This window comes from Leucoraja erinacea, chromosome 16 (assembly GCF_028641065.1).
Source record: "Leucoraja erinacea ecotype New England chromosome 16, Leri_hhj_1, whole genome shotgun sequence".
NCBI classification, from domain to species: domain Eukaryota; kingdom Metazoa; phylum Chordata; class Chondrichthyes; order Rajiformes; family Rajidae; genus Leucoraja; species Leucoraja erinaceus.
Genome location: NC_073392.1, coordinates 7,252,607 through 7,265,770, shown reverse-complemented (window position 1 = coordinate 7,265,770; position 13,164 = coordinate 7,252,607).

The following is a 13,164-nucleotide window of genomic DNA, read 5'->3' as shown; positions in this document are numbered from 1 at the left end:
AGGCTTCTTAAGTGTTGCGATAGTACCTGCATTTTGGATCAATCGATTTCAAGTTGCTCTGACTGGTTGGTCTGTTTTGGAAGGCCGTCTTACAGGCTGCTGACATGTCACCAGTTTATTGCAAATGAGATGCAAGACCTGGTTTTAGTTTGGGGCTCAGGCTAAGATTTATTATTATTTGGGGTGGCATAGTGGCGCAGCAGGTAGAGCCACTGCCCCACAGTGACAGAGACCCAGGTTCAATCCTGAACACAGGCTCTGTCTGGATGATGTTTGCACGTTTTCCCTGTGACCATGTTTGTTTGCTCTGGGTGTTCCGGTTTCCTCTCGCATCCAAAGGACGTGCGGGTTTGTGGATTAATTGCTCCTAGTGTGTAGGGAGCGGATATGAAAGTGCAATAACATAGAACTACTGTGTGAGCAGGTGATCAATGGTCAGTCCTTGCTGTGTCCTGCTTCCTTGATGTATCTCTAAAACTGCAATGTTCCTGATTCCACTCACTTTCCATTTCCTCTCATTGCTAGTATCCATTTTCCTTTTGGGTGGCATAGTGCGCAGTTTTTAGAGCCACTTTTTTTTTGTTTACAGATTAGAAGTTAAATCCAGCACAAAACAGTCTGTCAGTGGAACCTAATTTTAGGTGCCAACTATGTTTTACCGTAACCATTCTATGTACAACCTCTAGTTTTATGTTTAAGAAGGCATCCAGCAGGACAAGAAAAAGAAAGACAATAGAAAGGGGAAAAAAATGGAAAAATAGATGTGTAGAGAGTAGAAAAATATGAAGTGTGTAAATAAAAATAGAAAAAAAAGTGTGAGCAGGTGATCAAGGTCAGTCCTTGCTGTGTCCTGCTTCCTTGATGTATCTCTAAAACTAAAATGTTCCTCATTCCACTCACTATCCATTTCCTCATTGCACTATCCATTTCCCTGCACCATCCCCATATTTCTGTTTTTTGTCTTGATGTCTAGATATGTCATAAGTAACAGAAGCAGAATTAGGCCATTCGGCCCATCAGATTTACTCCGCCATTCAATCATGGCTGATCTATCTCACCCTCCTGACCCTATTCTCCTGCCTTCTCCCCATAACCCATGACACTCGTACTAATCATGAATCTATCGAACAAGAGAGAGTTAGATTTAGCTCTTAGGGCTAAAGGAATCAAGGGATATGGGAAAATAGCAGGAACGGGGGGTACTGATTTTAGATGATCAGCCATGATTGTATTGAAGAGCCGGGTGGCCTACTCCTGCACCTATTTTTCTATGTTTCTATCTCTGCCCTAGAATTATCCATTGACTTGGCCTGTGGTGTTTTGGGCGGCATGATGGCATAGCGGTAGAGTTGGTGCCTTACAGCGCCAAAGACCTGGATTCGATCCCGACTACAGGTACTGTCTGTACGGAGTTTCTGTATGTTCTTCCCATGGGTTTTCTCCGAGATGTTCAGTTTCCTCCCACACTTTAAAGACGTACAGGTTTGAAGGTTGATTGGCTTGGTGTAAATGTATAAATTGTCCCTCGTGTGTGTAGGATAGTGTTCGTGTGCTGGGATCGCTGGACGATGCGGACTCAGTAGGCCGAAACGCCTGATTCCATGTTGTACCTCAAAACTAAACTAAAACACTAATAAAGAACGATACACAGGACTATTTATAAAGAGACTAAATCAAGTTGTAAATTACCATTTTTTATGATTTTTATGAAAATCACTAGTTCATTAGTACTTTATTGTTACGTGTGCCATGATATGGAAAAATTCTTTTTTTGCATACAATTCAGTACAAATCTTCCCGTATACATTAGCACAATCATATATAAGAACTTGGGTGTGAGAAAAGTAGATGACACTGAGGCAGTACACAAGAGTGGCTATGTTTCATGCTTGACCTTACATTGATAGGACAGGTTTATGGGCCAAACGCGGGCAGGTTGGACCAGTGTAGATGGGACAAGATGGTGGCGCCTGTCGGCAGCGGCCTCTGTAATCCGTCTGTGGGGGAAACTTTTTAATCTCTTCCCTGTAGGGGGACCAGACTTTTTCCTTGTCGAGTCTCCGTTGCCGTTGTCGTTGGGATCTAACATCGTGGAGCCGGTGGCCTCCAGCCAGAATCGACCTGGGGCTCCAGTCGTGGAACCTGCGGACTCACCATCGCGGAGCTGGCCGACTACGGAGTGCGGAGCGCTGTGGTGGCGTGTGGTGGTGACCCGACTTCGGAGCTCGGAGGCTTCGGCCGCAGGCCCTGTGGACGGCAACATCGGGAGCTTGCGGGTCCCTGGTGGGAGACCGCTTTTCGGAGCTCCCGCAACGGCAAACTTCGCTCGCCCGAATCGAGGGGTATAAATTGACCCGGAGCGGGGCCTTACATCGCCCGGTGCGGTTTAAATGGCCGCAGGACTTACAATCGCCCGCCGGGGGGGGGGCTCTAACATCTATCAGGAGCCTCGATCGGTTCGATGCAGCATTTTGGCTGCTTGACTGCGGGAGAGAAATGGGCACAGAGAACAGGGAAGAGATAAGACTTTTGCCTTCCATCACAGTGAGGAGGTGTTTGGGGATTCACTGTGATGGATGTTTTGTGTGGAATTGTGTTAATTATGTGTTTTGGTTTTTTTTTGTTTGTTGTTATGACTGCAGAAATGCAATTTAGTTTGCACTTATGTTCAAATGACAATAAACAATTCTGATTCTGATTCTGATGTTAGCCAGTGTAGGCAACTCTGTATCACTCTTTGACTATGACTGTGTATTCTCTCAAAATAACTCTGTAAACATTCTGAATTTGTTTGCTCATGATTTATTTATTTTCTAAAACAAACTATTTCATTAAAAATATATATATTCTGCCTGACTGACTTTGACCATCAATGCACCTTATCCAGCATCTCCATGCCAGTAGCAATGGAAAATGGCTGCATTCTTTATCCACTGATCTTCAATCAATATTTCTCTTCAGCTTGCATCACCTGAATGGTGAAGGAGCATCGATGGGACATTATTTTTCATCAACAAACAACATACCCTGCTGCTGATGTCCCATCCAAACCTTTGTTTTCTCATTTTCCACAGTGCATCCCTTCAATTCTCTTCGAAACATGTCCCTCTGCCAGAGCTTCCCCTATTTATCACCTGTCTGACAGAAAGGGGTAATTTCTGCGTTAGGAAAGTCACAGTCTTTCTTTTCGTTTATGTTGCTGCTTTCTTCTGAATGAGAAAACTCTGCGTGAAGCTGCCGGATGCATCATCCATCTTTGTGATTCATTGCTCAGGAGAAATTTTCTTCCAATCCCAAGAGGAAAAGAACACACAGATTAAAAGAGCTTGAAACAGGGAAAGACTGCACAACTTAATGAGGTGTTTTTTTTTGTTTCTTTGTTTAGTCAGTTTATTGTCACATATACCGAAGCACAGTGAAAAGCTTTTTGGTTCATGCTACCCAGTCAGGGGAAAGACCGCACATGATTACAATCAAGCTGTCCACAGTGTTCACTGGTCGGCGTGGACTCTGTGGGCTGAAGGGCCTGTTTCCGCCCAAGTATCTCTAAACTAACTAGTGCAAGATAAAGTCCACTAAAATTAAATTAAAGATAATCCGAGGATCTCCAATGAGGTAGATGGGAGGCCAGGACTGCTCTCTTGTTGGTGATTGGATGGTTCAGTTGCCTGATAACCGGTGGGAAGAAACTGTCCCTGAATCTGAAATGATGCATTTTCACACTTCTATACCTGTTGCCTGATGGGAGAGGGGGGAAGAGAGAAGAGAGAGTGTTCAGGGTGAGACACGTCCTTGATTATGCTGATAACAGCATGGCATGCAGATGGACTCAATGGAAGGGAGGTTGGTTTGGGTGATGGTCTGGGCTGCGTCCACAATTCTCTGCAATTTCGTGCCGACCTGGATGGAGCTGTTCCCAAACCATGCTGGGATGCATCCCGATAAAAACTCAGGGAGATTTATGTTACCTTTAAGAGCCATGGCCCACAAATAAAAGAGCAGGATTTATGCAGAATTGTAAGAGAAGTAAGTAACTAAAATGAAAGCAGAAATTCACTGTGCAATAACCATGTAATGTGCCATGGATATTGAACCAGAAAATATTCTAAATAAGGACACATTCAAGAAACATTTGGATGAATTTTAACATTCCATTTTTTTGAGACAGGGTGATTTGGTAATGTATTTAACCAAGGTGTTTTTTTTTTCAATCCAGCCACCATATTATTTCTTGGCTAGCCAATTAGTTTGGCCGTGCAGGTAGAATGATGATATGGGGGACTTCACTTCAGCTATGCCTCTTCAAGAGACATTGCAAAATTTGACAATTTATGGGTTATGGACAGGCTACACCCAGTCTGTACAGAATACAAACTAAACCAGTCCTTCATTCAATGACTCCGCATTGGAAGTCCCACTAGGTGCAATGAGGGGCAGTTAATCTGATTCTTTAGACTTTATATACACAGCGCAGAAACAGGCCCTTCGGCCCAACGGGGCCGTGCCGGCCAGCGATCACCCCGTACACCAGCACTATCCTACACATCAGGGTAAATTTACAATTTACAGAGGGCAATTATCCTACAAACCTGTACGTCTATGAAGTGTGGGAGGAAACCAGAGCACCCGATGAAAACCCACACGGTCACAGGGAGAGCGCACAGACAGCACCCGTAGTCAGGATCGAACCGGAGTCTCTGTCGCTGTAAGGCAGCAACTCTACCGCTGCGCCACCGTGCCGCCCTCTGACGCTGTGGACATTTTCCACATTAAAAGAATTTTGGCATCATTCAGTCCCTTATTATCACTCCACTTTGATGGCTTTTGAGGCTGTTGATGAGACCAATGTCGGATCTGTAGACTGTGCCATAGCAAGGTGGTGGGCGGCACAGTGGCGCAGTGATAGGGTTGCATAATTGACTCATCATTGCTAAAATCACATTGCACATATCATAAGGTCAAAACTGCACCTCCTCCAACCTCTTCTATTGCATCCGCTGCTCTAGGTGTCAGCTGCTCGACGTCAGTGAGACCAAGCGGAGGCTTGACGATCGCTTCGCCCAACACCTTCGCCCAGTTCCCAACGACCAACCTGATCTCCCGGTGGCTCAGCACTTCAACTCCGCCTCCTATTCCGAATCTGTCCTGGGCCTCCTCCATGGCCAGAGTGAATCCCACCGTAAACTGGAGGAGCAGCACCTCATATTTCGTTTGGGTAGTTTACACCCCAGCTGTATGAATGTTGCCTTCTCCAATTTCAGGTAGTCCTTGCTTTCTCCCTCTTTCCCCTCCTCTTCCCAGCTCCCACAGCCCACTATCTCCGCCTCTTACTTTCTTCTTCCTGCCCCCAACACCCCCACATCAGTCTGAAGAAGGGTCTCGACCCGAAACATTGCCTATTTCCTTCGCTCCATAGATGCTGCCTCACCCGCTGAGTTTCTCCAGCATTTTTATCTACCTTCGATTTTTCCAGCATCTGCAGTTCCTTCTTAACCTTAAGGTCAAAACTCGTCATTGTTTATGCAAATGAATAAAACGTTAAAGCTGTGTAGAAAGGAACTGCAGATGCTGGTTTCACCAAAGACACACAAAATGCTGGAGTAACTCAGCGGGTCAGGCAGCATCTCTGGAGAAGGAAAGGGTGACGCTTCGGGTGGAGTCTGATGAAGGGTCTCCACCCGAAACATTACCTATTCCTTTTCTCCAGCGATGCTGCCTGACATACTTGAGTTACTCCAGCGTTTTGTGTGTATCTGCAGTTTGTTGGTTTGCATCAAGGACAGACACAAAGTGCTGTGGTAGCTCAGTCGGTCAGGCAGCTTCTCTGGAGGAAAAGGATGGGTGACGTTTTGCGTTGGAACCCTTCTTCAGACTGAAAGTAGAGGGGGATGAAATGGACTTTGGGAAAGGCCAGAACAAATAGGGCTGGCAACAGATGACATCTGGAAGGGCGGAGCCCATGAAGGCCCATTGTTGGCTGGGGAAAATGTGATAACGAGAGAGATACAGGGATGTGAATGATGGGACTAGTAGGTCAACTGTGATGGGGGAAAGGGGGGATGCAGGGGTTACTTGAACATTTTGGGTCGGGACCCTTCTTCAGACACTGTTTTAAGTCAAACCTTAAAAACTGCCAGTCTTACTCAGTCATGTCACATACTTGCATCTACATAAATTTGAATATTGATCTGCCTGGACTGTCAGCTCTCCTATAGATTAGCGGCCTTGAAAGTACCTTCCTGAATTTAAAATGCCCACAAGGGCCTTGTTTTATAATTGCTGTGGACAAGAGTGCTTTTGGGCCTGTCTTTTCATTGTGTCATCAATACTGCAGTCATTTGTAACTAAAAGGACAATGAACTGCCGTGACCAAACAAATTGTTAATCCAGCTTCAAAAATTTGCATGATTGAGCTCTGAAATAATCTGCCACAAAACCTGATCGTTCTTGAAACAAAAAAAAACCCATAAAGAAGGTAATTATAAATATGAAAGGATTTTTTATGACCTCCTCTTGACATTGACAGAATCAAATAGTGGTTGGACATTTACTCTCCCAATCTCCCATTTGGAGCGGCACGGTGGCGCAGCAGTAGAGTTGCTGCCTTTCAGTGCCAGAGACCCCGGTTCGATCCCGACTACGGGTGCTGGCTGTACGGACCTTGTACGTTCTCCACGTGGCCGCGTGGGTTTTCACCGGGAACTCCGATTTCCTCCCACATTCCAAAAGACATATAGGTTTGTAGGTTAATTGGCTTCTGTAAAAAAATTGTAAGTTGGCCCATAGTGTGTAGGATAGTGCTCACTTATGAGGATCGCTGGTCTGCAAGGACTCGGTGGGCCGAAGGGCCTGTTTCTGCGCTGTATCTCTAAACTAAACTAAACTAAAATCAAGAACAACGGGTTCTATTTTGAAAGGAGCCCATTTCAGCCAATCTCAAATAGTTTTAATGTGTAAGGGATACGAAAATGGAAACAGATCTTTGCCCTACTGAATTCATGCCAACCATCGCGGTCATAAAGTCATAAGGAATAGGAGTAGAATTAGGCCATTCGTCCCACCAAGTCTACCCTGCCATTCAATAATGGCTAATCTATCTCTCCTTCCTAACCACAAGTTAATCAGCCTTTCACACTAGTTCTATGTCATCCCACTTTCTCATCAACTCTCTACACACTGGGGGCCATTTACAGAGAAAATTAACCTACAAACCCATAAGTCTTTTGGATGTGGAAGGAAACTGGAGAACCAGGAGGAAACCCGCGCGGTCACAGGGAAAATCTGCAAACTCCATACAGACAGCATCCAAGGACAGGATTGAACCCTTGTCTCTAGTGCTGTGAGGTTGCAACTTTACCAGTTGCGCCATCGTGCTGCCTTGAATTTAACAGGTGGCCATACAGGGGCTGATTAACATTTAGTATGGGCAGTCGATTGCGGCCTTACAGATGAGGCCTTAAGCACTGTTGTTCATGGTGTGCAATCAGCAAAAATAATTTGCCTGCAAAAGTAATTTGGCCTTATTGTTTAGGTTTTGTTTATTATTGTCACTTGTATTGAGTTACACTGAAAAGCTTTGTTTTGCATGCTATCCAATCCGACCAGATGATACGATCCATAAATACATTCAAGTGAAACACGAGTACATTAAGTAGAGTGAAGGGGAAGATACAGAGTGCAGAATATTGTTCTCAGCACCATTTGTTCAGTTGTTCTCCCTTAGGATTATCCCATTCTGCTGCCTCTGATCATTTCAATAGTCAATAGTCAATAGTCAATTTAATTGTCATTTGGACCCCTTGCGGATGCAATAGAAGAGGTTGGAGGAGGTGCAGTTTTGACCTTATGATATGTGCAATGTGATTTTATCAATGATGAGTCAATTATGCAACCCTATCACTGCGCCACTGTGCCGCCCACCACCTTGCTATGGCACAGTCTACAGATCGGACATTGGTCTCATCAACCGCCTCAAAAGCGATCAAAGTGGAGTGATAATAAGGGACTGAATGATGCCAAAATTCTTTTAATGTGGCAAATGTCCACAGCGTCAGAGGGCAGCATGGTGGCGCAGCAGTAGAGTTGCTGCCTTACAGCGACAGAGACTCCGGTTCGATCCTGACTACAAGTGCTGTCTGTGCGTTCTCCCTGTGACCGTGTGGGTTTTCATCGGGTGCTCTGGTTTCCTCCCACACTTCATAGACGTACAGGTTTGTAGGATAATTTCCCTCTGTAAATTGTAAATTTACCCTGGTGTGTAGGATAGTGCTGGTGTACGGGGTGATCGCTGGCCGGCACGGCCCCGTTGGGCCGAAGGGCCTGTTTCCGCGCTGTGTATATAAAATCTAAAGAATCAGATTAACTGCCCCTCAGGAGTCATTGAATGGAGGACTGGTTTAGTTTGTATTCTGTACAGACTGGGTGTAGCCTGTCCATAACCCATAAATTGTCAAATTTTGCAATGTCTCTTGAAGAGGCATAGCTGGTTAAGTCCCCCATATCATTATTCTATTGCTGTGATGGAAGGCCAAAAAAAACTTATCCCTCCACTGCACTCTAGCATTTTGACCCTAAGTCATAGTTGAGTCTGACTTATGCCACTGAGTTCAAATTCCCATGTTTAAAAGAGACCTATTATTTGAAATAGACCACAATGGAGTCTTTTCTGGTCATTCTTTTGAAAACATGTGCCATTGTGAAAATGCTTGTAAGAGTTTTAGTTTTAGTTTCTGGGATGCATCGTGGAAACTCGCTGATCGGTCCACCCATTCCACCCTGATCATCGGTCCCCCATTCACACTAGTTCTGTGTTATCCTATTTCCTCAACCACTCCCGACACGCTGTGGGGCAATTTTTTACTGAAGCCAATGAACCGACAAACCAGCACGTCTCTGGGATGTGGGAGGAAACCAGAGCACCCGGTGGAATCATGGGAGAACATGCAAACTCCACACAGACAGCACAGAGGGGTCAGAATGGAACCTGGGCGTCTGGCACAGTGAGGCAGCAGCTGCATCACTCTCCTGCGAAGTTCATTCATTCATCATCGTTGTAAATATTAGTGACGCAGTGGTGCCGGTTTCCGAACGGGAACGGTGACGGATGCACCACACGTCTCTGTCGATCAGTTCCTGCGGACTTCCGCCACTGGAAGTATAGGATTTTGGTGTGTGTGTGCTTTATCATCGTTCCTTACAATGCCGTGCACGACAGTGATCGCAACTTCTACTGAAGTGTGGAAGGCCGTTGGCTCACTAGAAGCGCATCCGCCCTTTGACAGGTCTTGTTTTTTGGTTCTGCTGAGGATGGGAGAAACGGTTTAGTCACCGACTATCCGACCACGGAGCAGGCAGCACGGGATTACATGTTACCCGTGGCGGGGGGGAGCTCCCCCCCCCGACCTGACCTGGTTACCTCACATTTATATGGCATTACAAAGTTGAGCACTTGAGAATTCATACATAGTTGATTTGTAACACAGTTACCATGGTAATTCTCCATTTGATGTCATCCCATGCATCCAGGACATGAATAATGTAGCTGCAACTGAGCGGCTCTTTTTGCTGAGTAGTTATTGAATATAATCAGGAAAATCAATGCAATGCAAAGCACTATTTCTCAATATATATGCAAACTAACCCAACACAAAAAATTCAACAGACCCAACAAGAACAAAATGAGAGATCTTTCCTGCCTTCATCTGTTATCTTGTTTCACCGTCCCCAAAGTTATCTTAAATATCTAATGCATAAATGTGAGTTTAGGGATACAAAACAAGGTTTTTCTATAATGACATCTTTCAGCAATTATGATGTTGTGCTATATATTTCAATATTCATGCAAATTGTACCCCCACTGTAAAATCTAGCACTACTTCAATCTGTCAATTTACCAAAAAAAAAATCTAATCGTTCACAAGTTCAAAACAGCATACAGCTAATAGAGCTGCTGCCTCACAGCGCCAGAGACCTGGGTTTGATCCTGACATCAGGTGCTGTCTGTGTGGCGTTTGCATGCTCTCCCTGTGACCGCGTGGGTTTCCTGCAGGTGATCCGGTTTCCTCTCCTATCCCAAAAATGTGAGTGTTTGTAGAGCAGTTGGCCCCTGTGAAATTGCCCCAAGTGTGTAGGGTGTAGATGCGGAAATGGGATAACATAGAACTAGTGTGAACAGGTAATCGATGGTCGGTGTACATTCAGTGGTTTTTTTTTACCGAGCTGTATCTAAACTGAACATAGAGGGAAGCTTTGATCTATTGTAGTCTGAATTCACTGCACATGCCTGCCTACTGATGTGGGAGGCACGGTGGCGCAGCGGTAGAGTTGCTGCCTTACAGCACTTACATTGCCAGAGACCCAGGTTCAATCCCGACTGCGGGTGCTGTCTGTACGCAGTTTGTTCGTTCTCCTGGTGACCGCGTGGGTTTTCTCCGAGATCTTCGGTTTCCTCCCACATTGCAAAGACGTCCAGGTTTGTAGATTAATTGGCTTGGTAAAATGTTAAATTGTCCCCAGTGTGTGTAGGTTGGTGTTAATGTGCGGGATTGCTGGTCGGGACGGATTCGGTGGGCCGAAGGGTCTGTTTCTGCGCAGTATCGCAAAATAATATGGAAGATAAATCGAACAATGGATTTAATGATTTCAATCTGTATTGGTAGACATGATTGATGCATTAAAATGTGAATTATATATTCAGAAGTTGTAATCTAATAAGATCAATATTTTGGCAAACAAATTGGCCTAACGAAAATATAGATTTTCCAAATGAACCTCTTGTCAAATTACCTTTAACAAGAGTCACTGTAAAAAAAAAAAAATCAAATTGTGTCATTTTAACAATAGCCACTTAAGAATATAATTGCATCATATTTCAAGGAGAAAGGCCAAGGACTTTTTGCAATCAACACTATCTTGCTAATCTTTCTTTTATCCAGTTTCCTAATTTAAAGTCAGTGCTGGGTATCAAACTGTAACACAAACACTAACATGCTCAGCATCTTTTAATTTAGCGAGCTGTATAGAATGTGGGGATTAAAAGATTTGAAGACAGATTCAATTATATATTTTTTAATTATTTTATGTGTAACTCTCCCGCAGTGGCCTTTCATCATTCTTGAAGCCTTTAGCAAGTTTTAGCAAGGTAGTTTACTTTAAAGATGCAGCTTGGAAACAGGCCCTTCAGCCCACCGAGTCTGCGCCGACCAGCGATCCCCGCACACTAACGCAATCCGACACACACTAGGGCCAATTTACATTTACACCAAGCCAATTAATCTACAAACCTGTACGCCATTTGGAGTGTGGGAGGAGACCGAAGATTTCGGAGAAAACCCACGCAGGTCACGGGGAGAACGTATAAACTCCGTACAGACAGCACCCGTAGTCAGGATCGAAACCTCGTCTCTTTCGCTGTAGGGCCATGATACATCTGCCATGCCACCATGCCGCCCCAGTTGCCATGAAGCTTCTGAGAATGTCTGAGGACCATTTCCCCATTTCTGTAGAAGCACAAGAGACTGCAGACGTTGAAATCTGGAGTAAAAAACAAACTGCTAGTTTACAAAAAAAACTTCTGGATTAGTGCTGGATTAACATATAGCGGGGAAATGAGTCCAGGTTTCTGCACTCAATAGCAAAACCACTAAACTCCGGGGCACCCGCTGAAATCACAGGCTGCCTTATGATGAAGGCTTTCACATGTATCACATCTTTCCCCTAGGAAATTTAAATTTGGAGCTTGGTGTTAATTGTTAATCCGTGTGGAAAAGCGCATTCTAGGTGAGAATAAAATCAGGGCCATGAGGTGGAAAGTGGAAGTAACCACCAAGCAAACACAGCAAAAAGAACCTGCTTGGAAAATGATCAGCAGTTTGGATTGTTTCAGCATGAATTTGAGTATAGGAGTAAAGAGGTCCACCTGCAGTTGTAAGGGCCTTGGTGAGACCATATCTGGAGTATTGTGTGCAGTTTTCGTCTCCAAATTTGAGGAAGGACATCCATGCTATTGAAGGAGTGCTGAGTAGGTTCACGAGGTTAATCCCTAGGATGGCAGAACTGTCATATGAGGATAGACTGGGCTTGTATTCACTGGAATTTAGAAGGATGAGAGGGCATCTTAAAGAAACATATACGATATAAAAAGACTGGACAAGCTAGATGCAGGAAAAATGTTCCCAATGTTGGGGGAGTCCAGAACCAGGGGCAACAGTAAGGATAAATGGGATAAAGAGGCCATTTGAAACTGAGATGTGAAAAAAACTCACATCAGCCAGAGAGTTGTGAATTTTCTGCCACAGAAGGCAATGGAGGCTGATTCACTGGATGAACTTAAAGTAGTTAGATAGAGCTCTAGGGACTAGCGGAATCAAGGGATATGGGGAGAAGGCAGGCACGGATTACTGATTGTGGATGATCAGTCATGATCACAAGGAATGGCGGTGCTGGCTCGAAGGGCCAAATGGCCTCCTTCTGCAACTATTTTCTATGTTTCTATGGAATCAGGCCCTTCGGCCCAGCAAGTCCATGCTGACCATCAATCACCCGTGCACATTAGTTCTATGTTGTCCCACTTTCGCGCCCACTCCCTCCACAACAGGGGCAATTTACAGAGGGCCAATTAACCCGCCAACCCGCACGTCTTTGGGATGCGGGAGGAAAGCGGAGCACCCGTGGGAGACCAACGCGGTCACGGGGAGAACATGCAAGCTCCATCCACACTGAGCACCCGAGATCAGGATCGAACCCGGGTCTCTGGGGCTGTGAGGCAGCAGCTATACCAGCTGTACCAACCAATGGCCTGGCAATGGTCCAAATCATCTTGGGCCTTTTAATCAACATCAAGATAAGCCTCACACCAATATTGAGCAATTTAGACAACACTGTGCATAGAGCTAGTGTGAAAAGATGATCGATGGTCAGCATGGACTTGGTGGGCTGAAGGGCCTGTTTCCACAATGTAGTCTGTGGAACAAGTTCCCGAAGAGGCTCCATTGATGTATTGCGATCATGCTTTTAATAAAAAATACAGCACATAAAGATTGTGCTACATGACACAATATTGAGACCATCTTCCATCCATTTAAAAATAACATTGTGCCACTTGGCACAATTTCCAATTTATCTTGCGTTCGTTGTAATTTTATTCATTAACTTGCATACAAATGT